The following is a 25403-nucleotide window of genomic DNA, read 5'->3' as shown; positions in this document are numbered from 1 at the left end:
AATATAATATTATAAAAATTATAAAAAATTACCCTGGTCAGTCCAGCAATGGAGTGTGATCAAAATTAAATCTGTGCAAAAATCCCTTGTACAATACATTTTGTTCAACCACATGAAAATTGCCAACTTCAGCTGCAAATATCTCTGGAAAGAGATACAATTTTTCTTTTCCACCTTCGGATTATTCTTGTCGAGGTCAATATGCGTCACCTCTCCGCGTATTAAATAAGTTCGGACTAATATGATAGCAAAGCGTAAAACTTGATTAAGTGGTCACTAAACAGTTGCTCAACTGTTGTTTTTTTTTAATGCTAATTTATATCACTCATTGAATGAAGTGTTTCTAACGTATTACTCATCAGTGTGTATTTTAAATGCTTACAAATATTACCTTCATAACAAGGAATAGTGTATTTGTTATATATTTATTGAAGAATCAATCTTGCCAATAAATGCTACTTTGGACTAGGTAGGCAATTGAAAACTGAAGTCCTCTCTCGGCGAACGAAAATCATTCTCTACAAGTCACTTATCGTACCCGTCCTGCTATATGGGGCAGAAGCATGGACCATGACAACAGCAGATGAAGCGGCTTTGGGAGTGTTCGAGAGAAAAGTTCTTCGAAAAATGTATGGACCTCTACGCGTTGGCGATGGCGAGTACCCAAGAAGATTTAATGATGAGCTATACGAGCTATACGCAAACATCAACATATGCGAATAAAAGATGATGCTTCGGCCAAGAAAGTATTTCTATCGGAACCCGCCTATGGAAGCAGAGGTAAAGGGCGGCCCCCACTCCGTTGGAAGGACCAGGTGGAAAACGATTTAAACTCTCTTGGTGTGACCAATTGGCGCCGGTTGGCGGAGCGAAGAAGCGACTGGCGCGCCTTGTTGGACGGCCATAACCGTTTAGACGGTTAAGCGCTAATTAAGTAAGTAAGTAACAAGGAATATTATAACTATCAGCAGTTGTAGCAACTTGAGCATCAGCAACAAAAAAATCACCACTTGTAAAAGAAACATCTGTGACTGAAATTTCTAATATTTTGTACGAAAATTAATCTAACCTTCAAAACAAGCGACAGCAGTACCATCATCAACAACAGGGGAGCATTAGCAACAACAAATTCAAAATTAGTTTCTTCATACTCCCTGATGCATCGGGGAGGGCGGAGGGTTTTTAAAATATCATCCTCATCCATATAGCACTTATGTAATGCTATAACGGCAATACGGTCCTCATATTCTGACCACTTCAAAGTATACCCTGAAACAATTATACAATTTGTATTCCACTACTAAATCATCATATTAATAGAAATGTAATACTAATTACCTGATTGGCTCATTTTAAAATAAAGTTCAATCAATATACATATAAAGGTTTTACTAAAAAACACTTTAAAATTTTCACACAATGAAAGCTCCGTTAGTTTAAAGCGGCGAACAATTTCAACTATTAAATTATTGAACGAACTTAGCCAAGGAAAGATCTTAGCAATTAACGAGTGGACAGGATACTTATTCCGGACTTGCATAGAACGCTTTGTAGCGTTTCTTCGCTTTAACGCTTTGGCAGCGCCATAAGAAATAAGTTAGTGAGTGTGTAAGCTAATTGAATATTAGATATTTCCATTATACTATTAATAACGGTGTCACAGCTAATGTTTCCAAGTACTTTTAAAATTTATTTAAAATATTGAAGAAAATTTTAATGATGTAGTTTTCCATAATATTATTACCTTTAGGTCTGGCAACCCCCTTAACACATAAACGAGCAGTCTACTCGTTCAAAATACACTCGCTCTGCCATATTCCTTTCGGTTGCAGATGAAAATGTAAGGCGCGATAACCTCCGAACAGGTTTTAGGCCGAGCTTCTCTTCCAATATGCGTCGTTCTCCTTTTAATTTTTCTACAAATTGGACGGGACGGGACCTACTAGTTTTATGCCGACTCCGAACGGCATCTACAAGGCAAATGAGTTTTCACTGAGAGCTTTTCATGGCAGAAATACACACGGAGTGCTTGCCAAACACTGCCGAGGGGCGACCCCGTTTAGAAAAATTGTCTTCTAATTGAAAAAAGTTCTATTTTAAATTTTTTGATGTTGCTTTTCCCGGGGAGTGGACCCATTATCTTCGGCGTGGTCGGCGGAGCACGTGATGGTAGCGTGGCCACCAATGCGATTATAAAATAAACAAACGAACTCGTCGGCGGCGGTATATTATCAGAAACGATATAATATAGAGACATTGCATAGACGAAAAATCGTGTGAGGCAAGCTTCACAAAATTCTAGTAGGTCACATTCACCACTTACCACAGCAGAATTTGTTAAACTACCAATGTCTGTATTTCTTATTTAACAATTAATTGTACACTTTTTATTCAGCTAATGTGTTCAGAATTCACATTTTTACTCTCTAAAACTCCAATCAGTGTATTTCTGTGCTTAAATTATGTTAAAAATTGTGTTAAAGTTTTTGGTGTGGTGAAAGTGACCTACTAGAATTTTGTTACGCTCCGCTGCTTTCCACCGAAGTTCGCGCATGCAATATCTTTATATTCAAAAATTTTTGATATTATTTCAGTTTTGAGTTTCGTTGTTTATTGAATTAAAACGCGTTGTAGCTTAGTTTTTAACATCGGCAGTGGCTAAAATAACTTAATATAGTGATATAAATTTATTCCAAATGCGTAATTCTAAAGAGATCGGTCTAATTGCATTAACTTTGTTCGGTGAAATTTGCATCTTTAAAAGCTTTTTTTCATAAACTAAGAGTTTCCTAGAGCTGCGGATTCCATTTTAGTGATTTTTTTGCCACACTATGTAGATGATGTTCAGGGGTCATAAGACATGCCGTGCCAGTTCTGTAGAAGTATTTTGGCAGGCATACATCCTTTTCCAGTGTGCGTTTTTTACACCAGGCGACCAGACCGACGACGCGTAGCGCATGATCGGGCGGCCAGTCGCTTTGTAAGTTCTTACAAGCGTTTCTTTATCTTTTCCCTAAGTGCTGCTGGCAAGCGCCTTGAGGATTTTGTTGCAGCTTGGTACCTTAACCCTAGTGAGATAACGTTCGTCTGTGAGACGTACCTCGTTTTAATTTTGCTCTCAGTCTCCCACAATCGTAAAGAGAGAACATTCTCATTCTCCGTTTTCGCAGCTACCATTACCAGCTTGTCAGTGGGGGGTGTTTTTCAGTAGTAACTTTTTTGTTTGCTGAAATATATACGATTGTAACGACGTATCGTTATCTTTTACGTGACTACAAATTTTACATGTAATTTTTGCCTAAAATAGTAATTTTAGCTAATATTTTTTAAGTATAGTTTAAAACAGTTAATCCATTCAATTGAAGTTCAAAAATATGTATTCTATTTTAATTTTTTTGCTATAAACTGAGGTCCTTCGAAGAAGACTGATTTTTGTAAGGACAAGTCCAAGACAAGTCAAACTTAATTTTTAATATATTAAAAAAACAATATTTTTCTTTAAAAAACATTTAAAAAAGTGAATTTATGTATATATAAATTATTAAAACAAAACAAAAAAAATGTAAGTTTTTTTTTATATCTTTAGGGTCCTTAAACTTGAACACGTCTATCAGACGTACGGTATCTTCCTAGGGTAAAAAAATAACGTTATCTTTCTAGGGTTAAATGCATTTTCGGAGGTATGCGCCATCAAGGTGTGCGTCCAATATTTGTGTCATACGTTCCTTCCACGTCGTGAAAAGACCCCCAGCGAGTAAGGGGGTAAGAATATACCCGCGGTAGGTATGCCTGTCGTAAGAAGCGACTAAAATACCAGATTCAAGGGGTGTGTAGCGCAATACTTCAGGTTGCCAGCGCAATATATAGCTTCTCCAAACCTAATTGTCGACCTCACCTATCCGCGGCGAATCCTCTTTCACTAACAGACGAGGCTCTGGCGACCCCAAGCTCCTCATGGAACTTGGGGGTGGGGAGGGAGGGGATGGCCTGAAGGTTCAATGTGGCCACATAAATCGTTCCCGAGATGGACGGCTAGCACCTTAATGGTGCTGTGGTACCGGAGCGTACCGGATCTGTATCCGGCAAAGGACCATCACATCGATAACACTTCCCAAAGCCTTCGGGGAGCAACCTTATCGCTACAACAACAACAACAACAACAACGTCGTGAAACGAGTTGCTGTGGATTTGGTCGAATTGAAAACTGGGGAGATAGCTATTTATTTTAGAAACTCATCGTCTATTGAAGGGCCAGGCCCTGTTCCATATTTGATGTGTAGAAAGTAAACAGAAGTGGGGATAGGCCACCCCTGTTTAATTCCGCAAGGTTCATTCAGATAGTTAGCGGGCCATCTTTTAGACAAGAGGGAAGGGTGCACCTACTATGGTTGACTGTGTCGAATGCTTTTGACAGGTCAAGTGCCACGAGTACCTTCTTACGGTGATAGTGCTATGCATTTTGCGAAAGCCTTCTGATGGCGAAGATTCGCTGTGAAATGAGGGAGAGAACGGTTTCAAATGTCTTCGCTACTGGCGAGAGGAGTCAGTCGATATGACTCACCTTCGCTAGCTGGCTTTCCAGGCTTTAGTACTGGAACTATATTATCCATTTTCCATTGTTCGGGGATGACGAAGGACTTCAACGATAAGCCAAAATCGTGAGTCAAGTAGTTTACTCCCTCATCGCCAAGGTTTTTCAGCATCGCACAGTGTTTCGTGTAGAACACGCTAGCTGGACAAAAACAAAGTTCTTATTCCAAGAAAAGTGTAATGAGAAATGAAAGCAAACAAACAAAATAAAGGGATTTTTGCTATTTTTTGATATTTTTGCTCATATATATTGAGTAATTGAAGTAAGAAGGTAGGAGTGGCCGTAAAATGCATTGATTCATTTGCAAAATTCTTGTTGAATATTAAGCTTCATATTTATTTAAGTGAACACTTTGAATATATGAACACTTTTATATAATTTTTTTGGTGGATTCTAAGCTCGAAGGTAAGTAAAATTTTTTAATAGTAATTCTTTCGCAATTAGAGTATTTTCAATATATTTAACATTCCGTTATTAAGAAGAAAAGTTTTTTTTTCTCTATATTTTTAAATTTAGGGACAAAAAAGTTACATACATCCGCAGACATCCGGGCTAAATTTTACATATGTTATAGTCGCAAGTATTATCTAATAGTCGAAAGAAAAAACCATTGCGAATTCTTTGCGCATCTATTTTTAATTTTTTTTTGCAGATTTAGTTATCTCTACAAATAAAATAGGATGCATGTACGTACCAGCTCCGACGAGATATTTGAACCATTAAAGCTGATCTACAAACGGCAAAACCAATTCCTAGGTACAGGAAACAAACACGTAGCCATAAAACGCACAAAAATAAACGCGAAAGGTCAACAAAAGCACACCAAAAGCAAAAAGGCGAAGATCACTGACTTAAACCTGCCACAACCTACCGCACCAGTCACCAAGGCATAAAAACAGGTATGTACATACAAAGCAATTCTAATGCAGGTATAACCACACAGGAACGCTACACAAAACAACCCCATTTGGTAGCATTTACGCCAATACCTGAATGTAATATAAATACTGCACAACTTGGATTGATAGTAGATAAACCAAAACCAGGTTACGGCAATACCAATGACGGCAATACTGCTCGTAGGTTTTTCGAAAATTCTGAGGCTAGTGCTGAGATTACGGGATTGGATGTTACGCTCATCAAAAGATTCGACACTCCTTCGCGCATTAGCATCTGGGTACAATATAAATATCCAAAGATTTGAAAAATTTGCGGTCGAGACTAAAAAACTATACATAGATCTCTATCCATGGTTTAAAATGCCTGTTACAAAATCTTAGTGCATAGTACTGATATTATAAAATCAGCAATTTTACCAATTGGTCAACTTTCTGAGGAAGCACAGGAAGCCCGTAACAAATATTTGAGACGATTCAGGGATGATAACACACAAAAGCAGTCGCGTGAAGCCACGAATAGAGATCTTATGAATATGTTGCTTATAACATCGGATCCTTTAGTTAACAGTTTTAGGGAGATACCTAAAAAAAATTTAAAAGTCTGACTTCAGAAGTCTTAAATTTACTGTCCCCCGATAATGTTGAGGAGTCAATAAATACCCCAGTTGTTTCAAGCTTTCACAGTAGTGTTGATAGCGAATAATAACATAATTATAAAAGATAACCTACCCTATAACTTTTTCTTGGATCAGGTTTTATTTAATTTAAATTTATAGTCTTTTCTACTGTGTATGATACTTTACTTTTAAGTTTTTGTAATAAGTAATTTTCACATAATTAATTTAATTATTTACATTGTTATTATTATTATTGTAATTTACTTTTACATTCCTGACTGGTACTATAAAATAATTTTGTAAAAATTGTAGTGCCAGGATAAATACTGAAATAAATACAAAATATGTATGTACAGTCACTCACATAAATAAGTAGACACCCCTTTTTGGACAATTCTTACAATTTTCGCTTTCGCAAATTTATTCTAACTAATTTCCCATAAGAAAATTTGACACGATCTATAACAAAAACTAAATTATATTTAAAAAATGTTTGAAAAATTCGACGAATTTTCATATTTTAACTAATTTCCCATAAGAAAATTTGTCACGATCTATAACAAAAACTAAATTATATTTAAAAAATGTTTGAAAAATTCGACGAAAAAACTTTAATTTTTTCCGAATTTCTAGAATTTTTTAGAGTATTGAGATTTGTAGTCCATTCAATTTAAGTACAATAAAGTAATATTCTTAAGTCCTTTAAATTTTTTTGGATCTATGTCACTTATTCACATGAGTTACTGTATATGAAATAAGCAAATGTATGCATATGAAGTAAAATTTTGGAAAAAAATAAAAAAAAAGAACATATTGCTGAAAAAAATGACGTAGTTGTAATAAATGACTGCATATGAAACGGAAAATCTCATAAAATAATTTTGTCCAGCTAGCTTGTTCTACACGAAACACTGCATCGTGGCAACGTGGGTGCTACACCGCAGCTTGGCAATAGTTAAAACAAATTAGAAAAATGCTTTGCAAACTTCTTTTATTATATTACCAAACTGAATTTACATATATCCGTTGAGTAATTTGAAACACTTTTAATCCTATCTTGCCTGGAATCCATGTAAAACCTTCATTTATTAGTTTGTGTAAAGTTTGTCGGCCAGTTACCTCAGTGAAATTTATAGAAAATTTGTCAAACACGTCCTGTTCAGCTTAAGTTTTGAATCTTGCTAAATGAAAATTCATGTAAATTGACGTCAAACAAGTTCGGGGACTTACATACATATGTATGTACATACTTACATAAGTTCAACTATGTAAGAATTTGCATGCAAATATCCGTAATATATATGTATGTATATCATGTGTATATTTAATGATCTATTTTTTCACGTTTGTTGCTGCAAGTATTGGCTTCAGTGCAAATTCTTGAGATCGAAATAGACGACAGGCTTTTGTACATAGAATGTTAGTATGTAGCAATTCAATATAAACGCGTCCATGCAACATGAGCCAACACCATTTATCATAGATAAATCCGCGAAATACAAATGACAGCGTAGTGGCCACCGCTACTTTGTGCCGGTCTATACTACACATGTCGTCGACTCCCGGTGGTCGCTTGGCGAAAACTGATGCAAATGCATGTTGCATGACGCTGACATAAACAACCGCTACTGTCCGCTAAAGTCTAATGTTGCGGAGCGCACGTGCAATGGACGCATTGGTAACAAATATCTACAATTTATGCATATATAGGAAGGTATCGCAATTAGGCGTTCGAACCACAAATTGTCTTAGGGGAAAAATGCTAAATGCAAGGCTCATAATGTTTATACAATGTAAACATACTTCCATCCGTAGATATCTATATGTGCACTGATCTTCCTAGCCGACGAGGCTTGAGTTCCCTCGGACATCAGCAATTTCTCTTTTCTTACGTGAAGAATTTAATCAAGCTAGCTCTCATTTTCGATGCATTTGTCATATGCACACACAGAGGTACATATACATATACGCTTATTTGTTATGTGATATGTACTTATGTATACATGCTTCTCTCTGAAATGGGTGATAAATGTCGCAATGATGATGTTGCCAACCGAAAGATGCTGCAAGTAATTTCGAAGACGACAACAATTTGCCATTCGCATAGGCAAAGCTGCCAGTTCCAAAGTCACACCACCTTACGAGAAGTCCACTGACCAGAGATGCGGCGGCAGCACTTAGTTTATATATCGCACGCCTTGACCACCCTTCACAGACGCCGTAGTATTAGCCACCATACATATGAGCCGTTTATTTTGAAAGTGCCATAAGTCATTTCATGTCGTTTAGGTTCAGTGATAATTTGTTTGTATCCCTCCTCGCCTCCAGTTTGTTAGAGTCCAATATCCAAAAGATGCAATTCTTATTATTATGTTATAATTGTAGAACCATCTATATATGCATTCGTTCAAAAATAACAATGCATTTAAGACCACGAGTTGGAAATGACTTTTGCCACTTTAAAAATAAACGGCTCATATATAGAAAGAGGAACCATAGCAAGAGGAACCATACCAAGCTGGTATGTATAGGACAGTGGCAGCCCACCGTTAGATAATATTGCAATACTCACACAATAGTCTTTATTTTTTTTACATAAAGTTGCTTAAGTGCTGAAATGTATGCAAAACATCAATTCGTCTAAATTAAGCGCTTTAACCAACAACTTTTCCAAATTAAACTTTTAAGACTGGTATTTTTTCGAAAGAAATCATTCGTTTATTTGTCAGGTATAGTTCCAGTTAGCGTTAACAGGATAAGATGAATATGGCCCCAAGTCAAGCTGACGAAGTGAAAATACTGGGGTGTGTAATAGTAGTTCAATGTCTGTTCGCATACTCCTGGTCCAATTACTTGTGTATTATATAAATGTAGTCTTATATTCACCCTTATCGCGAGTTTTGTTTTCACCCGAAAATATTCACAGTTTTTGTTCACCCTATCGCAGAGGATGGCGAAAAAATGTTTCGTGTTCGAAAAAGATTTCACCTTATCGGCAACTCTTTGTTCGGGCGAAATGAACAGCGGGGAAGCCTAAATTTGTTCACTTATATTTTACAGGTGAACGAGAGGAAAAGAAAATGCTAAGTAATTTTTTGTTTTGAAATTTAATACTCTTATGATTATATGTACTTTTATTATTAGAAATACATCAATAAATAATGCACAATCGGAAGCTGAGTGGAAAAAAGTGAAATTCCTGTATTCCTAAGTATGTAAATTCTATTTTTTATGACAACGTATCAGTCGGCCAAGTTATCCATTGTGGACAAAGCGACGGTTCCAAAATGTTGAACACCTCACTGGAACAAGATTGACTAATACCCATTTCGTCCTTTCCAACGCCTTTTCCCTATGCGAAAAAGCGAATACATGTAGTCAACTTTACAATTGGTGGAACTCCAAGTTTTTGCTTCAATGGTGGCAAGGAGTTGGTAGGAATATCTAGCCAATATTAGAATGCCGGCTTGTTTAGCCTGTAATATTGGCGAACGCTAATTGAATAAAAATTAACTTGTTATTCAAAAGTGCTGACAATAGTAATTTTTAGCTTACAGTGAATCAATTAGCTCCATAGGGTTAGAACTGTCCCTTTATTGTTCCGAATCGCTTTCACATTTATATTCTCCTCGCGCTCAATCAATACCAACCTAATTGCAATACTAAACATTATTTTTTAAATTTTGTATTTCTTCTTTTTTGTTGTATTTTAAGGAAATATATAATTTGTTACAAAATTTACACAATTGTAAGTAAATTATTTGTTCACTGCTAATTCACAATAGAGCATCAGCTGTTTCGAAGTGAACTTTTGTTCGCCCGAAATTGCCGATAGGCGGAAAAGTTCACCCGAACAAAAGAAGTGAAGGCGAACACTTTTCCGCGTGAACTTCGCGATAAGGATTATTATACTTTACTTTGGACCATAAACTCCCAATAAGGTTTATATAGGGGAATATGGTCCCAATTGTAAAATGTTCGGAAACTTCAATTCTGAAGTTGCGGGCACTGATGACCTGATATGAAACTTCTCGCTATCTGAGAGCGCGTGAAAATGTGCATTTTTTGTAATATTGGCCATAGATACTATCATGCTCATAATCAAATTTGGGCATTTCAGAATAACTTTGGGGTATTTTACATGGCGGCCACCGTGGTGTGATGGTAGCGTGCTCCGCCTATCACACCGTATGCCCTGGGTTCAACTCCCGGGCAAAGCAACATCAAAATTTTAGAAATAAGATTTTTCAATTAGAAGAAAATTTTTCTAAGCGGGGTCGCCCCTCGGCAGTGTCTGGCAAGCGCTCCGATTGTATTTCTGCCATGAAAAGCTCTCAGTGAAAACTCATCTGCCTTGCAGATGCCGTTCGGAGTCGGCATAAAACATGTAGGTCCCGTCCGGCCAATTTGTAGGGAAAAATCAAGAGGAGCACGACGCAAATTGGAAGAGAAGCTCTGCCTTAGATCTCTTCGGAGGTTATCGCGCCTTACATTTATTTTTTTTTTTATTATTTTACATGGTAAAGGTTTAATTTATGATTTTCACCGAAAATTTGCTCAAAATTGTCCATTGGAATATCAAAAAACTGGAATTGATGTCAGGATTACAAACCCGAAGAGAAAATAACTCTTTTTCATCCGTGGAAAATGTATCTGTGACAACACGTTTCATCGAAGGGCTGCACACGAAACGGGTTTTGGTAGCGACTTTCGATTGGTGAAAAAGTTGGCTTCTTAGCCTTCGCATTAAGTGGATGGATAAAAGCCACGTTTTTGTGGCGCGTTGCGACACTCCCTTTTTGACAGCTGAGATAAATTGTAGGTATACGTATAGGTTAACGCAACATGTTTAATTAACAACCTTTTGCGGACGACAACGCAGATACTTCACCAAGTGATCTAATTTCGTAATTTCTTATACGTTTTTAATTGTATGTGGATATATGTACATACAAGTTTTGGACGCATAAAAGTGAAAAAAGGCCGTTCATTGTTATCTTATGGCGGTGCCAGAGCAACAAAGCAAAGCAACGCAATCGAAATATATTATTTCATATTTTTTCACTTATCTACCACAAAATATTTCTACAAAACTTTGCCTTTTTTATTTTGAAAAATAAGTACAGAAATATTAAATTATATTACATTCTCTAAATACATTGGGAAATATTGACAAATAATGACCAAAACACTTTATTATTCTTGCGGAATACAACAGAAGCAAACGTTGTCAATTTTTGAATGTTGCTGACAAACCGGCTCTGTACATTTCGAGCAAAAGAATCGGGTCTTTATCCGGATCTTTTCATCTGATTCTTCACACAGTTGAAAATATTTCTTTGTAGCTAATGTATCTGCGCCGCTTTTTGTAGGATTTACGAGGGGTTTCTAAAAAAGGAAGAAAAAATTAGAAACCAAGGAAATTGCAGTAAAAATTATAAAAAGTTTTACAAATTTAGAAATACTCACGTTTATTTGTTTTCCTAAGAAGGCCTCTATAGCTGTCCGCGTGCTAAATTGTTTGGAGATATGAACGTTGTTCATTCTTTCTTTTGGTAGAGCCAACGAACTAGCAAGTGTCCAAAGGCCTCTATAGCTGTCCGCGTGTTAAATTGTTTGGAGATATGAACGTTGTTCATTCTTTCTTTTGGTAGAGCCAACGAACTAGCAAGTGTCCATAGGAAGTTGCGTCGAGCGTAATTTTTTTGGGTATTTTCAACTTCTTTGAAAATGCAGTAAGATGCCAGTCATATAACATCCAGCATATTACAAAAAAAGGCAAATGTCCACCATTTTGTTGAACGTTTCGTAGTAAAATGCGTTACCATCTAGTCCATAAAATCGACACCAACTTTATTTTTATTAAAAAACAATATTGCTTCAGGTTTGTTTGCTTCACCAAAACACTCTACGGTGGAAATCAAATTGACTACCTTGTTCTTTTTCGGCACTTAACTGCAAATTGATACCAAATTGTCGTGAAATCCGAAACAAGATGAAAGAATGGGACGAGCAGGACTTTTTTTTGAATTCGCTGGGAATACATCTCTTATTGGCCCGAATAGTGCCAGCGAAAGCCATACCAATTTTGGCGAGACGCTTTGTACCTTCCAAGGTTGTAAAGAAATTATCTGCAACAACTTTTGACCAAATTTTGACGCCATATTTCGCTGGCTTTGGAGGTATATATTGGGTGAATTTGGTTTTTCCTCGATATGGAAATAACTGCTTATCAACTACAATTGTCTCATGAGGTTTCTAGTTATTTGCCAGATTTTGGTTTAGAAAATTCCAAATATCACGAATTGGTGCTGCTTTGTCCAACTTTTGACGATGTTCACGAGTACGACTGTCGTAAAACCGAATATGACGAGCCAGGGCAACGAAGCGATGGTAAGACATGGCAGCTCTAAAGATTGGTAGGTTATCCGTACGCCACAAAACATCTGCTTTTTGCATATTATTGTGTGTAAAACCAGCTGCAAAAAGAATGCCCAAGAAGGCATTCAATTCAGCTTCATTCATATATTTCCAAGTTTTTTGGTGCTTCTCATGGTTGGCCTTATTCCACTTCTCAGTTGTGTCTTTGGCGTAACGATTTGTTTCTTTTATAATAATAAAAGAAATGTTTTGATTAAAAATTTTTTTGAATAGCTCGATCGCAATGGAATTATTTTCTTTTGGTTCTGAACGAAATCGCATGATATTTTGTACTCGAAAACAAACTGCGCTTGGTGCATTTTTGCTCCATCTTGTGCCATCATCACCATACAAAAAGTCATTGGAATTATGTCCTTCCATGTTTCTTTGAACCCATCAGCACCATCATCATCAGCGTCATCATCATCATCAAAGGATAATTCATTTGGTTGGATTATTGGGTCGTTCTCGATGTCTGAAGCTTTATTGCCAGGAATACAATTCAAATCCTCGATGTTATTGTAATCATCAGGTAGGATTATCGGTTGAAGGTTATCTTCAAGTTCTTCAGCAGCCCGTTCACATTCCAAATCGTTAGCTAAAGCATCTGCTATACGTTCATAAAATTCACTGTCAAAGTTTCTTTTATGCGGTCGAGTGTTATAAATAAAATCAATTTCGTCACTCATATTTTTTTTATCAAAATAGCACACCACAAAATTACGCGTAGTAAAAAATTATATTTTAGCACTCACTTCATGAACATTCAACTTTTATTTATCAACTGCCATCAAAGCAAAATTCAAAAATATGAGCTAAAAAGAAAATCAACTCTTTCGACCGACCAAATTCAAAAATATTGTAACGAGTGTTAGCAGCACTGAGCGATGCTATCGTCTCTAATGCGGCAGTTACCCACCGACGTGTTCCGTACGTAAGGACGTTTGTCGTACGAAGCACGTTTGACCGAACTCTCAAGCCCGTAGGAATCAATGTGTGCGTCTGTGTACATGTACATAAGATATTTGTGTATGTATTGTTTACATATAAGCACTGTTGCCATTGACCATTTTCCATGCATGCTTATGGAAACATCAACTTTTTCCAATTTAATTTTTGGTGTTGTAAAAAGCTGGAATTAATATTTAATACATATAAATAGATTACATATTTATAATCTGCACTTTTACATAACTATTTCGAATTATTTTCACAATTTTTCAAACTTTAATTAGGTGTTTTTGCATAAAATCGCAAACGGTCAAAAATTAGCGCACAAAAGTTTACTAGGCAACTCTGTCTAGTGAGAGAGCGATCAGCTGACACGTTCTTACGGAAAAAATCAAAATTGTTTTGATTTCTACGTTCCGGGCTGCGTACGTACGGGCGTTGCACGTCGGTGAGTTTCCGTTTACATTGCACACTCATAAGATAGGTCGTGTCAGCTGACACGTTTTTTCTACGTACGTTCGTGAGTAACCACGGCTTAAGCCGATGCTAAGCAGTGACGTGAATTCACATCCATAGATCAATCATTATGTATCTACATAAACGAAACAATAATTGCGTCTACACATATGTACCATGTACGTATACGAGCAGCGGAGAGTCAATGCACAAACACATGCATATATCTGAGATACTCCTGAAAGTTTGCAATGAGAAAAAACTATAAAATCGTGCAATTGTAGTTACAGCTGAGAAGTTTGAGAGCTGCTGGACTAGTAGATTCTGGAAGCGCCTAGAAGATGCGAACGTTGAAATCCGAGAGTATAAAAGGCGGCAATTATAGAGGCGCTGGAATTCAGTTTGATTTGAAATTTCGATTAAGACGCTATCTAGCGAGCAAGAGCAGTATTAGTTTGAATAGTAGAGTTTCATTTGAGCTATCAATCAGTTTGGTTATTAAGCAAGCTATTCGTTGCACAGTTTGAGCGTTATTGTGAAGTACTTTAATAAAGGCCATTTTTCCATTATTCAATATTGGAGTTATTTATTCAACAGTTTAGTGATACGAACTTAGCAAAAGGGCAAATAAGAGGATTTGCAAGTAAATTCGTTACAATTGGTGTCAGAAGAGGAATTGTTGAATAAATTCAAGAGGACAACAAGGACATGGCAAAGTTCAGTGAATTGAAGATCCAGCAACTGAAGAAGGAGTTGGACAGCCGTGGATTGAATACAAGCGGCGTTAAACTTGAACTTCAGGCACGGCTACGTGAGGCAATGCAAGCAGAAGGAATTGATGTGAAGGGTATGTCTTTTATCCTGATTGGGACGAGACAACAACAAAAATTGAAGAGAAAAAGGAAACATCGCAGACAGTTACGAGCACAGACTTGAACATGATTTTGGCTGCAATATCTGCTCAAACATCGACAATGTCATCTCAACTAGAAGAACAGAAAACGTATATGTCATCTCAACTGGAAGAACAGAAAACGTATATGTCATCTCAACTAGAAGAACAGAAAACGTATATGTCATCTCAACTAGAAGAACAGAAAACGTATATGTCATCACAGATGGAATCCCAAGAGACACGTATTACATCCAAGATGGAATCTCAACTGGCAGAACAGAAGACATATATGGTATCCCAAATGGAATCACAGGAGACACGTATATCCGAAATGTCGTCAGAAATAACATCCAGGATTGAAACACAGGAGGCACGTATATCCGAAATGTCGTCACAAATAGCATCCAGGATTGAAGCATAGGAGGCACGTATATCCGAAATGTCGGGACAAATTTCAGCACAAGTATCATCGCAGATCTCTGTACAACTAGAAGCCCGTATGGACGAAAAAATAATGTAGTTTGAGAACGAAATCGAGGCTGAGGTAGATGCTTTAAAAGGTCGTATACAGGAGCTGCAACTAAATCGCCCAGTTATTTCAGCAAGCAATACGAAGGTAAAAACACCATCCTTTGACGGTTCTGTTCCTTTCCAGGTCTTTAAGCTACAGTTTGAGAAGACCGCAGCACTCTTCATAGCATTGAAAGGACCAGCTGCCGAAATCTTACAGACTATTCCAGAGTACGAACGGAACAGTTATGACGCATTGATGGCTGCTGTAGAAGGGCGATACGGAAGCGAACACAGGAAACAGATATTTCAAATAGAATTGCAAAACCGTTACCAAAAAGCTAATGAGACTTTGCAAGAGTTTGCTTCGGATATTGAAAGGCTAGCACATTTAGCAAATGCGGACGCACCCGTGGAATACACTGAACGGGTAAAGATTCAGAGCTTTATAAATGGCGTACAGGACGTCGAAACAAAGCGAGCTACATACGCAAACCCAAAGCCAACATTCGCCGAAACGGTATCACAAGCTCTGATTCAGGAAACATCGTCGCTTCTATGTAAGCCAGTTTTCAAAGCACGCCGTGTGGAAGTAGAAAGGCCAGAGTGGGTAGACGCAATATTGGAGGCGCTGAAAGGATCGCAAAAGCGGAGTGAAAAAGTTATCAAATGCTTCAAATGCGGGAAGTCCGGTCACATTGCACGTCATTGCGATCTTGGTCCTAACAGTTCCAACAATGTGGGTGGCCGTAAACGCAAAGCTGGAGGAAATGAGCAAGAGCGTGTCGGATGTAAAAAACGAAAAATTGCCCCGGCTATTGAATGTCCTGTGATATCTGTGTCGCAAATTGGAAGGAAATCAAGCAGTCTTACCGTCAGAGGGAATGTGGATGGCAAGGAGCCTGTACTGACTGTAGATACGGGCGCATCTCATTCCTTGATCCGATCTGACTTGGTCAACAGGAGAGTAAAACCGTTACCTGGAGCAAGGTTGCGTACGGTCACTGGCGAGTATAACCAAGTTCAGGGGGAAGTGATATGTGAAGTCTTGATTGGAAAGGTCACGGTTCTACACAAATTCGTTGTGACGGAGATTGTTGATGAAGTTATATTGGGAGTGGATTTCTTGGTTGACCATGACATCAAGATCGATATACAGATAAGGGTGATGCGTTATGAGAACCAAGATGTGCCACTTAACTTCAGTTTGGAATAAGAGTTCAGCAGTAAGCGTGTGCTGGTGGAGGATATTCGACAGAGACCACGAAAGTCAAGGAAAGTAGATCGAGCAAAGGTTGATGGATCGAATGGGCCAAATAAAGCGGAATTAAAAGTACCTGCGGGAAAAAGACCGACATCGACAAACCCTAATGGGCGCACTAAAACGACTGAAAGAAATTTTCAGAAAGAATGCAAGGGTGGGTTCAAGACAGCGCGCACTACTGTTGTGAAACGTCCAGACGATAATGATAATGCAAAGCCAATCTGTCAAGATCAAGCTCTGCGAAGTAGTTCTTCATTGGCCAAGCAACAGAGTGCGAGGGAACGATCCAGGATAATGGGTAGTAAGATGAAACACAGGTACGACAAGGAAAATAATTCGGAAGGTTTCTTGTAGGGAGATTTGGTACTGTTATACAACCCTCACCGGCGGTAAGGTGTTCCATCCAAGATTCGGTGCAGTTGGGAAGGCCCGTACAAAGTTGTGAAGAAGATCAGTGATACCATCTATCGCATACAAACCACTGGGAAACCACGGATTAGAAAAGTGGTTCATTTGGAAAGGGCAGTGTAACGAATGTTAGCAGCACTGAGCGATGCTATCGTCTCTAAGCCGATGCTAAGCGGTGACGTGAATTCACATCCATAGATCTATCATTATGTATCTACATAAACGAAACAATAATTGCGTCTACACATATGTACCATGTACGTATACGAGCAGCGGAGAGTCATTGCACAAACACATGCATATATCTGAGATACTCCTGAAAGTATGCAATGAGGAAAAACTATAAAATCGTGCAATTGTAGTTACAGCTGAGAAGTTTGAGAGCTGCTGGACTAGTAGATTCTGGAAGCGCCTAGAAGATGCGAACTTTGAAATCCGAGAGTCTAAAAGGCGGCAATTATAGAGGCGCTGGAATTCAGTTTGATTTGAAATTTCGATTAAGACGCTATCTAGCGAGCAAGAGCAGTATTATTTTGAATAGTAGAGTTTCATTTGAGCTATGAATCAGTTTGGTTATTAAGCAAGCTATTCGTTGCACAGTTTGAGCGTTATTGTGAAGTACTTTAATAAAGGCCATTTTTCCATTATTCAATATTGGAGTTATTTATTCAACAGTTTAGTGATACGAACGTAGCAAAAGGGCAAATAAGAGGATTTGCAAGTAAATTCGTTACAATATTGTGACGACTATGAGTGACACTAAGTGATACTCGCATCCCTAGTCTTATGCTAAGTAAATAAAGTCACAACAACAATAAAGCAGACAGTCAATTGTATCTACATAAACGAATCAATCATTATGTCTACACATATGTAGGTACACGCAGCTGAGAAGCAAAGCACAACCATATGCACACATCTTATTTGAGATGCTCCTAAATGTAGGCAATTATAATTGTGGAAGTGTCGCTCACACATACAAGCATAGGGTATGAGAGAAGCTATAAACTCGTGCAATTTTAGTTATAGCTGAGAAGTTTGAGAGCTCATGGACAATGCTAGTAGATTCTAGAAGAAGCGAACAAGGAAACCAGAGAGTATAAAAGGCCGCAGATGTAGAGGCGCTGGAATTCAGTTTGATTTGAGTTGTCAAGCAGTTTCGATTAAGACGGTATCTAGCGAGCAATAGCAGTATTATTTTGAAAGTCAGTTTCATTTAAGCTATCAGTTTGGGTATTAAGCCAGCTAATTGCAAAGTATAAGTGTTATTGTGAAGTACTTTAATAAAGGCCATTTTTCCATTATTCAAATTGGAGTTATTTATTCAACAGTTTAGTGATACTAACTTAGCAAAAAGGCAAATAAGAGGATTTGCAAGTAAATTCGTAACAATTGGTGTTAGAAGAGGAATTGTTGAATAAATTCCAGAGGACAACAAGGACATGGCAAAGTTCAGTGAATTGAAGATCCAGCAACTGAAAAAGGAGTTGGAGAACCGTGGATTAAATACAACCGGCAATAAGATCGAACTTCAAGCACGGCTACGAAAGGTAATGGAGTCGCAAGGAATTGATGTGGACGAGTTTGTCTTTTATAATGATGGGGACGAGACAACAACAAAAATTGAAGAGAAAAACGAAACATCTCAGACGGTTACGAGCACAGACTTGAACATGATTTTGGCTGCAATATCTGCACAAACATCGATTGTATCAATGTCGTCGCAAATGTCAGAAATGTCGACACAGATTACATCCAAGATGGAAACACAGCTCGAAGAACAGAAGACATATATGGCATCCCAACTGGAATCACAGGAGGCACGCATTTCAGAAATGTCGTCACAAATGTCATCTCAACTGGAATCGCAGGAGACACGCATAACATCACAGATGGAATCGCAAGAAACACGCATAACATCTAAGATTGAAGCACAGGAGACGCGTATTTCCGAAATGTCGGCAAAAATTTCAGCACAGATATCATCTCAGATCTCCACACAACTAGAAGAGCAGGAAGTCCGTATATCATCGAAACTGGAAGCGCATATGGAAGAAAAACTAACCCAGTTTCATGAAGGCTTCAGGGGTCGACAGGATAAAATAGAGGCAGAGATGGATGCTTTGAAAGATAGGATCCAGGAATTACAATTAAATCGCCCAGCTGTTTCAGCGAGTAATCCAAAGGTAAAAACAGCATCCTTTGACGGCTCTGTTCCTTTCCAGGTCTTTAAGCTACAGTTTGAGAAGACCGCGGCAGTGAACAACTGGAATGTGGAAGATAAAGTTCCTGCACTCTTCGTAGCATTGAAAGGACCAGCTGCCGAAATCTTACAGACTATTCCAGGAACGAACGGAACAGTTATGACACATTGATGGCTGCTATAGAACGACGTTATGGAAGCGAGCATAGAAAACAGATATTCCAAATTGAGTTGCAAAACCGTCACCAAAGAGCGAATGAGACTTTGCAGGAGTTTGCCTCGGATGTTGAAAGGTTGGCACATTTGGCAAATGCGGACGCACCCGTGGAGTACACCGAGAGGGTAAAATCCAGAGTTTTATAAATGGCATACGGGACGTGGAAACGAAACGAGCTACATACGCAAGCCCAAAGCAAACATTTGCTGAAACGGTATCACATGCATTGACTCAGGAAACGGCCCCACTATTGAGTAAACCAGCATACAAAGCTCATCGTGTGGAAGTGGAAAGACCAGATTGGGTAGACGCAATATTGGAGGCGCTGAAAGGATCGCAAAAGAGGAGTGAAAAAGTTATCAAACGTTTCAAATGCGGGAAGTCCGGTCACATTGCCCGTCATTGCGATCTTGATCCTAGTATTTCCAACAATGGGGGTGGCCGTAAACGCAAAGCTGGAGGAGATGAGCAAGAGCGAGTAAGAGGTAGAGACCGAGAGCTAGATCCAGCTATTAAATGCCCTGTGATATCTGTGTTGCAAATTGGTAGAAAATCGAGCAGTCTTACCGTCAGAGGGAATGTGGATGGCAAAGAACATGTACTGACTGTAGATACGGGCGCATCTCATTCCTTGATTCGATCTGATTTGGTCCACAGGAGAGTAAAGTCATTACCTGGAGCAAGGTTGCGTACGGTCACAGGCGAGTATAACCAAGTCCAGGGAGAAGTGATATGTGAAGTCCTAATTGGGAAGGTCATGGTTTTACACAAATTCGTTGTGGCGGAGATCGTTGATGAAGTCATATTGGGAGAGGACTTCTTGGTTGACCATGATATCAGGATCGATATGCGGAGAAAAATTATGCGCTATAAGAACCAGGATGTGCCACTTAACTTCAGTTTGGAAAAAGGTTTCAGCAGTAATCGAGTACTGGTGGAGAAAAGGCGACAAAGGCCACGAAAGTCAAAGGTAAAGGTTGATGGATCGAATGGGCCAAATAAAGCGAAATTAAAAGTACCTGCGAGAAAAACACCGGCATTGACAAAACCTAATGGACGCACAACACCGAAGCAACGAAATTCCCAGAAAAAATGCGAGGGTAGTTTCAAGCCAGAGCGCACTACTGTTGTGAAACGTGGGAACGATGCTGCGTATGCGAAACCAATCCGTCAAGCGCAAGCTCTACGAAGTAGTTCATTGGCTCAGCAGTAGAGTGCGAGGGAACGATCCGGGATAATGAGTAGTAAGATGAAATACAGGTACGACAAGGAAAATAATTCAGAAGGTTTCCGAGAGGGAGATTTGGTACTGCTATACAACCACCACCGACAGAAAGGTGTTCCATCCAAATTTCGGTGCAGTTGGGAAGGCCCGTACAAAGTTGTGAAGAAGATCAGTGACACCATCTACCGCATACAAACCATTGGGAAACCTCGATGTAGAAGAGTGGTTCAATTGGAGATGCTAGCAGCGTTTAGATCGGGAGATTTGTCTGATCGGGACGATCAGACTTAGGTGGAGGGCAGTGTGACGACTATGAGTGACACTAAGTGATACTCACATCCCTAGTCTGATGCTAAGTAAATAAAGTCACAACAACAATAAAGCAGACAGTCACTTGTATCTACATAAACGAATCAATCATTATGTCTACACATATGTAGGTACACGCAGCTGAGAAGCAAAGCACAACCATATGCAGACATCTTATTTGAGATGCTCCTAAATGTAGGCAATTATAATTGTGGAAGTGCCGCTCACACATACAAGAATGGGGTATGAGAGATGCTATAAAATCGTGCAATTTTAGTTATAGCTGAGAAGTTTGAGAGCTCATGGACAATGCTAGTAGATTCTAGAAGAAGCGAACAAGGAAACCAGAGAGTATAAAAGGCCGCATATGTAGAGGCGCTGGAATTCAGTTTGATTTGAGTTGTCAAGCAGTTTCGATTAAGACGATATCTAGCGAGCAATACCAGTATTATTTTGAAAGTCAGTTTCATTTAAGCTATCAGTTTGGTTATTAAGCCAGCTAATTGCAAAGTATAAGGGTTATTGTGAAGTACTTTAATAAAGGCCATTTTTCCATTATTCAAATTGGAGTTATTTATTCAACAGTTTAGTGATATGAACTTAGCAAAAAGGCAAATAAGAGGATTTGCAGAAAATTCGTAACAATATGAACTAAAAAGAATATCAACTGTTGCCATGACAAAAAGCAAAGGTTGCCTTGACATTAAAAAATTTGAAAAAATGCATTATGCGCGGTTGCATGCAAAATATTACATAGAAATGTGTGTGGGTCCAGCCAGACCTATGGGTTACGAATGTGATGTATTAATCAACATATATATAACTAAATATATATATCAGATATCAAGATAATTTTTTTTTTACAATTCGACGTATGATTAAATTTTAGGAAACTATCTAAAATTTCAAACATCTAGCTTAACCCAAAGTGGTCTTTTTTGGAGATTAAAAATGGAAAAGGTCTGGCTGGACTCATGTGTAAGACGAAGGGTTAATAGTAGAAAGTTGACAGCACAGCTTAACTAAACGTTAAAAATGCGAAAAGCACAAAAGGAACGCCAAAAATAAATAAATTCCGTATACTAACTGCTCTTAAAAGTCTTTATTGTCAAGCTTTTACCTGTTTTAACAAGAGGTAAGTAAATGTGGTATTAATTTCTTTTTTTCTCTGTTGATATCGCAGTTATTCTTGTACCCCTTAATTGACCTTCAATTTGAGAAATAATATCATGAGCCGAGTTTGGGGTTAGTCGGTACAGTTTTCGAAACTCTGTTGCATTCAAGTGGAATGGATTATCTACTTCTCTAAGAAGGTGTCTGTCCACTGGCGATGGACTTAGTAATTCTTCGTCTTGTGATAAAACGTAGCCAAGTACTCAAATGCCATTTGATTTATAAATAAAGCAGCTTTTCGTATTTGAAAGTATTTAATTAAAGTTCCGATTTTATTTTTTATCTAAAATTGCCATAAATATTAATTTCGTGATTTTTAACGCAGGCAATTTACTTGCCGTTTATTTAACAACACGGCTGATCGTCGATAAACAAATATCGATACAAAATAGTTACTGAATAACGAAATCGTTATAGTTAATCGATTCGCAAATAAAGCGATTGCAAATGTGGTTAAAAGAGTCTGAAAGTTGGGCGGACAGCGACAGATATATGTTATACACAGCCATACAACAGGGGGTTGTGTCTCGCTTTTCGGTACACCCTGTGCTGTAGCTAGCTATTTAACCACTGCCGCTAGATGGGTTTCCTAACCATTATCTAAGCGAGGATAAGCGTTTTTTACGCGTAAGCGTAAACGTATACGCGCGTAAAAAAACACGGCATATAATAACTAGCTACATAACAGGGTGGACCTAAAATCGGAGACACAAACCTGGCTATAATGTATAACAAATAGCTAAATCGGTTGCGATGAATAGGGGATACACACCTTTTTTAGAGGTGATGCATAGAATTAGTGTTGAGGCAAATACTCTCTAACTATAAGATGGTACATTTTAGAGTTCTAAAGCTTTGCGGAAATTGTGGGAAGGCTGTACCAGGCACTTTAGCAATACTCTTGTTATTATTTGGCTGCTCAAACACACCCATATTAATTGTGCATTAAATCTAAAACAAGTGTCGGCAAAAATGTTGTGTGGATGTATTAGTGAGAGCGCTTTGATCGCACGAACCAATTGATTCACTGATCATTCGCTTGTAAAACTGCAACGGCTAAGCACGCAATAAATAATAAATTATTGATGCGCACAATGGCAAGCGAATATTTTATGTTGAACAACGCCTTTGGGCAAATTCAATGGGGTTTATGCTACAAAACATTTTCAGCGACATATGTAAATAACATCATTTGAAAGTTCGCATAAAAACTTAAATAAGTTGAATGCAACAAAAAAATTAAAACTTTTTGAGGAGAGTTGCATTTTTTTATATTAAATTAGTTAAATTAATTCATATTAATAAAATGTATTTACGTAAATACGTGCATACATTTTTCGCTGCGCAACTAGCGATACCAACACTCCATGTTGACACGCCAACTGCTCATTGCAGACTGAACCATTCACTAAACAAAGAGCGCAGGCTATCTGTGTGAGCTGCTCACCATCTTAAGATGTATGAAACGCCGATGCCTGATCTAAAATATAAAACTCAAAAATGACTCCGGTTGTTATGTCCGCAGCAATTATTTAGTTCAAAGTCACAGCCAATAATAGCCAAAGCCATAATAATTTACACGGGTCATCAATTCTTTCTCGGATTCAAAAGCTGAAATACCAGCACTACTGTCATCAGAGCAGTGTCATCATTGCCAGTAGCGCCAATAACACCAAACTCGTGCCTGACACACAAAAATCGTTTCATTCAATAGCGCAAGTGAAATGTACTACGCACTCACTACTAAGTAGCGTTAAAAAATTGCTTGGAGTCATTGCGTCAATGAGCTACCATTGAGCTGGCACCGCATTGGCGCTGGCGCCATGCAATTAACATCACTAAAATTGCGCGAATGCCCAGCCTCATGACTTTTTTAATCCATATGGTGAAAACGAAGCAGGAGCAAAACGTATGGTGTATTCCTGGTGCAGCCGTCCCACTCTGTGGAGAATGAACGACTCTACAATGCTCCCTCTTATTAATCTACGCTCTTTGGTTGAGGTGTAACTTAGACACATATTTCAGTTACATCTGAGTATAATGCGTAATGAAATTTAGTAGATAGTACTAATTTTAGGCGCAGCAACTTCAGAGGTGTATTTCAAGTTTGACGCTTAACAGTCCATATAATGCTTGAAACCAATGCCGAGCGACGACGATATACGCCGCGTCGGGCGATGACATTTTTCAAATTACGCCCAGACATTTCGTCTACTTAAAACACAATGCCGGGAGAAATTGACGCTGTTTATTCAGAGTAGCCATTATTTAGAAATAAAGATGAAAACAATTAAAACTTTTTTAATTCTCTACTTTAGCACTTGACTGCTAAAACACGCCAAAAATGTTAAGAAATTAACAAAGCAAAACAAAAATGTTAAGAAATTAAAGTAAAAATTAATAATTATATGTAAAGAAAAAAAATTTGTTTTTGGATATTATGTTTTCTTTTTTTATACTTAAAACATTGAACAGCAGCAACCCTTGGGATGTTTAAATTACATTTAAATTTCGTTTTAATAGTAAAAAGGTGGCAGCACAGCTTAACTAAACGTAAAAAATGCGAAAAGCACAAAAGGAATGCCAAAAATAAATAAATTACGTATACTAACTGCTCTTAAAAAGTCTTTATTGTCAATTGTTTACCTATTTTAACAAGAGGTAAAGAAATGCGGTATCAATTTCTTTTTTTCCCTGTTGATATCGCAGTTATTCTTGTACCCCTTAATTGACCTTCAAGTTGAGAAATAATATCATGAGCCAAGTCTAGGGTTAGTCGGTACAGCTTTTGAAACTCCGTTGCATTCAAGTGGAATGGGTTATCTACTTCTCTAAGAAGGTGTCTGTCCAGTGGCGATGGACTTAGTAATTCTTCATATTGTGATAAAACGAACGCCAAGTACTCAAATGCCATTTGATTTATAAATAAAGCAGCGTTTCGTGTTTGAAAGTATTTAATTAAAGTTCCGATTTTCTTTTTTATCTAAAATTGCCAGAAATATTAATTTCGTGATTTTTAACGCAGCCAATATACTTGCCGTTTACTCGTCGATAAACAAATATCGATACAAAATAGTTACTGAATAACGAAATCGTTATAGTTATCGATTCGCAAATAAAGCGATGGCAAATGTGGTTAAAAAAGTTAGTGAATTCCATTACAGGGACATATAGATATGTATGATCGATGTATGTCGACATACATCTATCATACATATCTATATGTCCCTGATGATGACTTAAGATGGAAGTCGAAATATCGACC

At 37.9% G+C, this 25403-nt stretch overlaps 1 long non-coding RNA gene across 1 annotated transcript; it reads right to left on the bottom strand.

Moving 5' to 3' along the window:
* Window positions 1-7081: 7081 nt before the first annotated feature.
* Window positions 7082-7735, bottom strand: LOC137236729 (uncharacterized). Its single transcript, XR_010948601.1, has 2 exons — window positions 7362-7735; window positions 7082-7288 (listed from the first exon to the last, which is right to left on the bottom strand). It is a non-coding gene; the product is annotated as an uncharacterized lncRNA (long non-coding RNA).
* Between the last annotated feature and the right edge of the window lie 17668 nt (window positions 7736-25403).

The sequence above is a fragment of the Eurosta solidaginis genome, chromosome 1 (assembly GCF_040869045.1).
Source record: "Eurosta solidaginis isolate ZX-2024a chromosome 1, ASM4086904v1, whole genome shotgun sequence".
NCBI classification, from domain to species: domain Eukaryota; kingdom Metazoa; phylum Arthropoda; class Insecta; order Diptera; family Tephritidae; genus Eurosta; species Eurosta solidaginis.
The sequence above is the reverse complement of the archived record's forward strand: the minus strand, read 5'-3'. Positions and strand labels throughout refer to the sequence as shown.